Genomic DNA, 8,962 nt, shown 5'->3' with positions numbered 1-8,962 from the left:
AACCCTTTATCTGACAGAGGACTCATATCCAATATATATAAAGAACTAAACAAGCTGAAAATCAACAAACCAAGTAATCCACTTAAAAAATGGGGAGCAGAGCTAAAGAGAGAATTCTCTGTAGAGGAATATCAAATGGCAGAGAAGCACTTACAGAAATGCTCAACCTCATTAGCCCTTAGGGAAATGCAAATCAAAACAACCCTGAGATTTCACCTTACACCCATCAGAATGGCCAAGATGAAAATCTCAAGGGACAACACATGCTGGAGAGGTTGTGGAGAAAGGGGAACCCTTCTCCACTGCTGGTGGGAATGTAAACTGGTACAACCACTCTGGAAATCAATCTGGCGCTTTCTCAGACACCTAGGAATAGCGCTTCCTCAAGATCCAGCCATACCACTCCTAGGCATATATCCAAAAGAGGCTCAAGTACACAAAAAGGACATTTGCTCAGCCATGTTTGTAGCAGCTTTATTTGTAATAGCCAGAAGCTGGAAACAACCCAGATGCCCCTCAACTGAAGAATGGATGCAGAAACTGTGGTACATCTATACAATGGAGTATTACTCAGCAATGAAAAATAAGGAAATCATGATATTTGCTGGTAAATGGTGGGACCTGGAAAGGATCATCCTGAGTGAGTTGTCCCAGAAGCAAAAAGACACACACGGTATATACTCACTCATTTAAACATACAGTATAGAATAAACCCACTAAAGTCTGTACATCTAAACAAACCAAGCAAAAGAGAGGACCCTAACTTATGTTCAATCCCCATCCATAAAGGAAAAGAGGATGGACATCAGAAGAAAAGGAAAACAGGAAACCTCGGAACCTGCTACAGAGGGCCTCTGAAAGCCAGAAGAAAACAGGAAACAACCTTGAAACCTGCCATAGAGGGCCTCTGAAAGCCTCTGCAGTACAGACTGTCAAAGCAGATGCTGAGCCTGATGGCCAACTGGTGGGCAGAGTAAATGGAATTTTATGTAAGAAGTGGGAAATAGTAAAAGCTGGAGGGGATGGGAACTCCACAAAGGAGAGCAACAGAACAAGATAATTTGAACACAGGGAACTTCTCAGAGACTCATACTCCAACCAAGGACTATTCATGGAGATAACCTAGAACTCCTGCACAGACGTAGCCCATGGCAGTTCAGTGTCCAAGTGGGTTCCATATTAATGGGTAGAGGGACTGCCTCTGACATAATTTGATTGGCCTGCTCTTTGATCACCTCCCCCTGAGGGGGAAGCAGCCTTACCAGGCCACAGTAGAGGACAATGCAGCCAATTTTGATGAGAACTGATAGACTAAGATCAGAAAGGAGAGGAGAACCTCCGCTATCAGTGGACTTAGGGAGTGGCATGCATGCAAAAAGGGGAGGGAGGGTGGGATCAGCAGGGGAGGAGGGAGGGGCTTATGGGGGGATACAAAATGAATAAAGTGTAATTAATAAAAAATTTAAAAAAAGAAAGCTGCCATTAGCAACTTTAAAACATTTCCATTAGCCTAGGATTAAATTCAAAGTAAATTAATCGTAATTTCCAAAGACAGAAACACTGGTACAGGGAGGCTTAGTAAGCAACTGTTTGTTGTTGGTGAGAGAGACTGTGTCATTTATCTTCCTTTTACTCTACATTTATTTATTTACTTACTCATGTATGTCTGGTTTTTCATCATTTGTTTGCCTGTTTATTGTCGAAAGTGAGAGAAAGAAACAAGGACATCCATTTGAGTGGTGAGGCAACAGAAACTATTTGGAATGAATTGGGTGAGAAAAAAAAACTGATTGCATGAATTTATTTCAATTAAAAAAAAAGCGAGACAGAAAAAAGTAATTGGGATTAAACCCAATGTTTGCTCATAGGTCCTGAATGTTACAGAAGTCTTGGGAACTGGTCAAAATCTTAAAGTTCATTGTGCAGTTCAGAGCACACTTCCTCTATAAAGACGGAATTACAAGTGATAAGGTCAAACAAGCAATAACGGCACTAAGCCCTTCTCTCTGCAGGTCCTCTATCCTGTCTCTGCTCTCCCCAGGTCTAATCTCCACCTTCATTTCTTTCTGTATTCCTTCTCCCACATTTTTTCCTCTTTTTCTGTAAGGGAAGAAGAGGCTGTCTCAGACGTGGACTCTATTGCAGGCTTTTTGATCACTCCCCCTGAGGGGGCTGCCTGGACAAGCCACAGGGTGAGAGGATGTGCTCAGTTCTGGTGCACTAGGATGGGTTGATGGGCAGAGGGGCGCCACTTTCCTGAGAAATAGGGGAAGGGAAAGACTTTAAGAAGAAGGGAGGGTGTGGCTAAGAGGATAGGAGGGAGGGGCTACAACTGAGATATAAAGTAAATAAAGAAATGAATTAAAAAAGAACTGCATTAAATAGGAGAAATAAAGAAAATAAAAGTCATTTTCTTGAACCTCGTACCACTGACATTCAGTGTGATGTATGCAGTTCTAGACGTGGAAGAACTAGTGTTTGTGTTGTGAGGGTTTGTCAGGATCTCTACACCATAGTACAACATGCTAGTGGAACCACCGTTCAGCTATGACCGGTGTCTCCAGACGTTGGCACGTATTTTATGGTGTGTGGTAGGGTATTATCTTTGTAAGCTTTGAAAAATGAAATCCAGGAAATCCTGGCAGTATGCAGGGTCAGAATTGTAAATGACACTGGTGGTAAAAAAAAGTGGGAGGGGGGACAATAATCAGAATATATTTTATGAAAAAGAATCTATTTTTAACAGAAAGGGAAAAAGAAATTTCACAAGGTACTTTTGATAGGAATTTTGGACTGCAAGGAAAATAAATGCCAGCTTACATCCAGCAATACACCAAGACAATGGAAGAGGAGATGAAAGTAGAGGAGATGTGTGGTGAGAAAAATAATTATAATTTCTGATTTGTGAAAGCTATAAATAGCTCTGAATTATGGTGTTAAGAATAAAAGTATTTGTGAAAAAAAGAAGTGATACACAAATCTACAGTAACCAAAACAGATTTCACTATAGATGATTGTGAACTCTCATGTAGTTGCTGGAAATTGAACTCATGACCTCTGAAAGAGCAGTCAGTGCTCTTAACCTCTGAGCCATCTCTTCAGCAAACTTTAATATCTTTAAATAAAGAAATTTAACTCTGGCAAACATTTCATCAGCATTGTATGCACATTTGTGTGTGTGTGTGTGTGTGTGTGTGTTGAAGGACAGAGGTTGACTATATGTATTTTCCACTACCATGATTCATCTTATTTTTGTAAACAGGATCCTTCACTAAATTTCATGTTCCACTCATTCTGTTGTAATAACTTTTCTGGCAATTTCACATGTTCCTCCCAACTAATTCTGGAAATCTAGAAATGATTTCACAGGTAAAAAAGTGGATCTTGAGACCAATGTCAAGTTACAGTGTTTGTACAGTAAGAAATTGACATACACTGCCATCTCCACTGCAAATGAAACACTTTTTTTTAAAATGAGAGTGGTGAAAATACTTGTCATTTAAATGGAAGATCTATCAAAAGACCTAGAACTGAATATATTCCTTGGCTTTTGACTTTATAAGCAATTTTCATTGCTGTGGCAATCACTGGTATTGTGGAAGGCACTGGCATTTTAGGTGGATAGATTACATTGGTGAAACTCCAAATTGTTTTTCCTATAGAAATGTATTTGTGCAGAAAATAGGCTATGAATGTATGTTCAAGACTAGTACACTTTGCCTCTGCAGTGTGGAGCTACAAAAGATTTTCTGAAATGTGTAGTGTCATTTTCTTTGATTATCATTGTTACAAACATTCATGTATTTAGAGGAAAAAGTCTTAGGAGAGGCTGGAGAGAGAAAAAGCAGGAAAGTGATGTAACTCTCTGTTAATTAAAAACATGTTTTTTTTTTTAAAGTTTCCTGAATATTGCAAAATTATAATAGCAGAACCTCCATTAACCTGGAAGATATTTGGCTGAAGAAATATTTTATTAGAAATAATCACCTTCACTATTATGCATTTAATAAGCCATTAATTATGCTATCTAGTTCTCTGAATTTTCTACCAAACAACAGCTGTTGTTATAGTACATCAAACCAAATTCCCAAAGGGATATTTTGATGTTAATCATTTTGATCATGTGTATTTTACTTACATCATTCCTTTAAACTTAAAAAAAAAATTTAAAAGCATTGATCCAGCACTGGTTTTATGATGGAAACAATGAAAATATTAATGAGTCCCAACCCTGCTTAGCTTCTGAAATCAGATTGGCTGTATTTGAGGTGGTATGACTGTGGGCAACAGCAAAAATATTAAACAATTTCCCAAGTGTATTCATAGTTCTTTCCTGTTTCCAAAGTTGAATGAGGTGAATTACAGTTAACATTTTGTCATCGATTAAATAATATACATTATAACTCACTTAAGTAGCAGATACGCTAGAATTAAAACAATACATAGAGGGTTAGCATGGCCTCTACACAAGGATGAAATCCAAATGTGAGAAGTTTTCCTATTTTTATAGTGGGATAAGGAAAGGAGAATTAAATGAGAGATCCTGTGGGGAAGGCAAATGAGAGAATATCATGATGGATAACTACCACTAAAAGCCTTTTTAATGCCACATAGAAACTTATTAGGGTAGAAACTTCCTATAGTATATATATATATAACAAATAAATTTAAATATGTTCATCATATAATGGGGGAGAGAATACTGCAACTAGACAACTTTTGTCACTTTTTAAAACCTTTAATGTCAGGAATGGATTAAATGTTGTTGCGCTGTTGGGCAAAGAGGTTCTAGAGACCACCCACCCAAATTTTATAGGCTATTTTTACAGCCAGCAATTACTCATTATAAATGTTGATAAGACCCTATTGCTGCAAACATACAAAATTCAAGCTGGTGCCCAACTAGTAATTAACACCCATTAACTGGTATTCGTCGTGTGGGAAGGAACTTTGCACACTATTCTAGAAGCAGAGTACTTATCAACATCATATAGCTACCGACCCTGTTACCTACACCACCAACCTGACTGCAAGATACAGTGGTGCAACAGTGGCACCAGTTATAGACGTAACCGACTCCATGACTTGGCAGTTACACATAACACTGCTAAAATGACAGAGAACAGAATCTAGATCAATCTAGATCAATCATGTGCCTAGGCAAAACAAACAAACAAACAAACAAACAATTACTGTTATTCCACTAAGGCTCCATAGCATTGTGGTGATGCCTAACGCTATAGAGCAGAGCACTGCACTATACTTATCAGAGAAGGCTTCTCTTGAAGCTCTTGAAAATTAACACGAAGAACCCAACTGGACAATACACCAAGAGTGATGTACTTTATGTACTTTAAGCTACTTTGTCCTAATGCAAGATGCCACCATCAAATATTTTCCTCAAGACTCATGGATGTCAAAGGAAGAGGAGGCTGAAAAGTAAGAGCCAGAGGTAGTTGATGACTCCACTAAAGAGCATCTTCGAGACACAACAGGACAGTTATACCTATGAACTCACAAACATTGTGATAGCACATATAAGACTTGTGTAAGTTCAAACCACACAAAATCCATGATATATAAGGGAGAGCTCCCTTTTCTGAATAGAAGGGAAGGGGCAAGGAGAGAGAGAGAGAGAGTAGGAGGGCAGGAACTAGAGGAGAGGAGGGAGGGGGCTGCATTCAGAATGTAAAGCGAATGAATAAATAAACTTATAAAAAAAAAGAATGAGGCACAAGGTCTTATTCTAACAAAGAAGCTATTTCCAGTTGTTGCCTTCTGGGAAAAGAACATAAGTTTTCTGCAGTAGACTGTCACAGAAGATATCTACCACACTTCAGGGAAGATCCAAGGCCCTATATTTGGTTAAGACAAAATAGACTTAATGATTTTTTTAATTCTTATTTTAATTATATATGAGTGGGGGGGGTAAAGGAAGGGTTGTGCATGAAAGCATTGGTTTTTGCTTTGTCTTTGGTCTTTTTTTTTTGTCTTACTGATTTTCTTTTAGTTTGTCAGATTTAGCTTTATTTTTTTATTATGCTTTTCTATGAAGTAGAGAAAGAAAGAGAAAGAGAGAATGAAGGTGATTGAACAGGGAGGTGGGAAGAATCAGGTAGGATTTATGGATGAATAGTGTATGTGTCCAAAAATAACATGTATGAAAAAAATCATAAAATTTAAAAATATATTTACACTATAAGAATTTACTTCTTTAATTTCTCACTCAGAATCGCTAACTCATTAATTCAAAATTCCTTCATTTCAAAACAAATTATTGAGCTTAAAATTGCATATATGGCCAAAATAACGATCCATAAAACCTCCGTAAGTTCTGATTGCTAGTAGCCATGAATATACTACCTTGTAAGGCCAACTGGCTTTGTGATTTTAAAGGACACTTTGAGTACGAGTTTTTTTCCAAAAGAATATTAACTTTATTTATGTATAATAAACTACATAAGGTAAGAACATTTATGAAACAGTCAGGAAAGCCATATGCAAAAATTACATTCAAAATGTTTAACTAGTCTGTACTTGGCAACATTAAACAAAATACTATGTATACTATCTAGATGAGCTAAAGTTTTATACTTACATCATTTTCATTAACTCTTGTATTTATTAACTTAAAAGCATCTTTTTTTTAAGCATTTTCTTAAATCCTAAACAACCTAAGCCTAACTGTGATTAATCTAGTGTTTTCACTGGAGACTTCTTTTAATGCCATAAATTTAAATTAGATAAACTGTGCACTTCTAATATCACTTCTGAATGGGGAGGAGGTCCCCCCTATCAGTGGACTTGGCAAGGGGCATGGTGGAGAGGAGGGAGGGAGGAAGGGACTGGGAGGGAATGAGGGATCGGGACACGGCTGGGGTACAGAGTTAATAAAATGTAACTGATAAGAAAAAAATAAAATACAAAAAAAAAAGCTGAGGAATGTGCATTGTGTGTTTAAAGAGAGTCTGGGCCACAGACATTGTATCAAATAAATTAGAAGACAAAATAATGAATAAATGTTAAGAAAAAGAACGGAAAAGAAAATTAAAGAACCTCTTTAGGCTAGAATGAGAAGAAGATACAACTCTAGCCTAATGATCGCTGACATAATTTCTGTCTCTGCTGAGTGGAGAAAAGATACGTCATGAATAAAGCCTTGACAGCCTAAAAATGGCAAAAGGTAGACATTTTCCTAGAACCTTCATAGTGGAAGACAGCATTCTATTTCTGAATCATGCATTTTAGGCTTATTAGACCCTTATCTGACAGTTGACCTAAAGAACTGTGAGATAATATATGTTTTTGGTCACCAAGTTTAGTTATTTCTTTACAGTCACAAAGAAAATAATTCTGGATGATTCAGTAGAAATGATAAAATTTTATATAACAGACAAGAATTCCTTTTCTTCTCAGTAGTTATATCACAGGAGAATCCATGTGAATAAAGCTACATCTGATTACACTTTAATTTTAGTTGGGGTGGGAAAAGGGAAGAAAAACTGACATTTCTGTAGAGAAAAATAAGGCATTAGTATGCAACTTACTCAAGCACCAAATGCTTACTAATGAATAATGTTCAGATTTCAAACACTAAGTATACTTTATTAAAGTATGCCTAACACAGAAGGTGCAATCAGGAGATAAAACAATCAGAAATTACTGAAAGATACCAAGGTTCAGCACTTTTCTTGTTTGTTTTCTGTTGCTATGATAAACACCATGACTAAAAGCAAAAATGATTTGTTGCATTTTATAGGTTATAGTTTAACATGGAGGGAAGCCAAAACAGAAATTTCAGCAGAAACCTTGAGGCAACAACAGAAATAGAGTTATGAAGAAACTGGATTATTCTAGGCTCACACTCAACTTCTTTTCTAATAAAACCCAGAGTCTTTGGCCTAGGTATGGTTGCTCCTCACAGTAGGCTGGGCCCTCAAATATCAAATTAGCAGTCAAGAAATTGCCCTGCAGATATGACTGCAGGCTAACCTAATAAACAATTCCGCACATGAGGCTCCCTTGTCCATGCTGTGTCAGGTTGGTAACTATGATTGCCATCATGAGCACCAGCTCTTAAATGAAATTTTTTTTTACAAAGTAAATCTCACCATTAGAAAATATGTAATTTATTTTTAAGTATTAAAAACTCCCTCTGGAATTTGTAATCTGGTAAATGTTCATCTTGATTAAATTGCCAAGGAAAGAGAAATTGATTTGGTTACAAGCTTTCAGTATCAATGATTCATTCACATGCTGCCATGTGCCTTGTAACATGCTTTTATGCTTTTACAGGGATGATTTGTTGTCCTTCAGTGTCACAGCCTTGGATTAAGATGACAGATTTCCACCCCCCCCAAAAAAAAAATAAAACAAATAGTATAGTTAACAAAAGAATGTTAGTCTTTTTTCACTCTCATCTGACAGCACAACAAAATAAACAGCAGTTTTTGTATTCCTTCCCTATTTTGTTTGGTTTCCTTGTCCAGCTGAGTGCACTTCAACTGATCTTCTCTGTGCAGAGTCAAGATGCTTAATCCACACCCAATTTTTCTGTATATGCAGAGTGGCAAATATTCTTACCTGTACATAAAAGGAATGTTATGTTACTTGATTTTCTGTACAACTACCTTCTGTGATTGTTTTCTGTCCAGATTGGTATGTGCATTTTCTACCAGGATTATATCTAAAAATATTGATGTCCTGAGTTTTCAAAATATGTTTTCATTATTAATGTATTTATTATTATTATTAATTACACTTTATTCATTTTGAATCCCCCCATAAGCCCCTCCCTCCTCCCCTCCTGATCACACCCTTCCTCCCCTTTCTGCATGCATGCCCCTCCCCCAGTCCACTGATAGGGGGAGGTCCTCCTCTCCTTCCTTCTGATTTTAGTCTATCAGATCACATCAGGAGTGGCTGCATTTTCTTCTTCTGTTGTCCACTGGAGGAAACACAA

General features: G+C 37.1%; 1 non-coding gene across 1 annotated transcript; it reads left to right on the top strand.

The window, feature by feature from the left end:
* The first annotated feature begins 4,404 nt into the window (after positions 1–4,404).
* LOC129685504 (U6 spliceosomal RNA) lies at positions 4,405–4,507 on the top strand. The gene has a single exon (XR_008721496.1). It is a non-coding gene; the product is annotated as a U6 spliceosomal RNA (small nuclear RNA).
* The last annotated feature ends 4,455 nt before the right edge of the window (positions 4,508–8,962 follow it).

This window comes from Psammomys obesus, unplaced genomic scaffold (genome assembly GCF_907164565.1).
Source record: "Psammomys obesus unplaced genomic scaffold, mPsaObe1.curated_primary_1811, whole genome shotgun sequence".
Classification (NCBI taxonomy): domain Eukaryota; kingdom Metazoa; phylum Chordata; class Mammalia; order Rodentia; family Muridae; genus Psammomys; species Psammomys obesus.
Note: the sequence above shows the minus strand (reverse complement) of the source record. Positions and strands in the feature narration are given on the sequence as shown.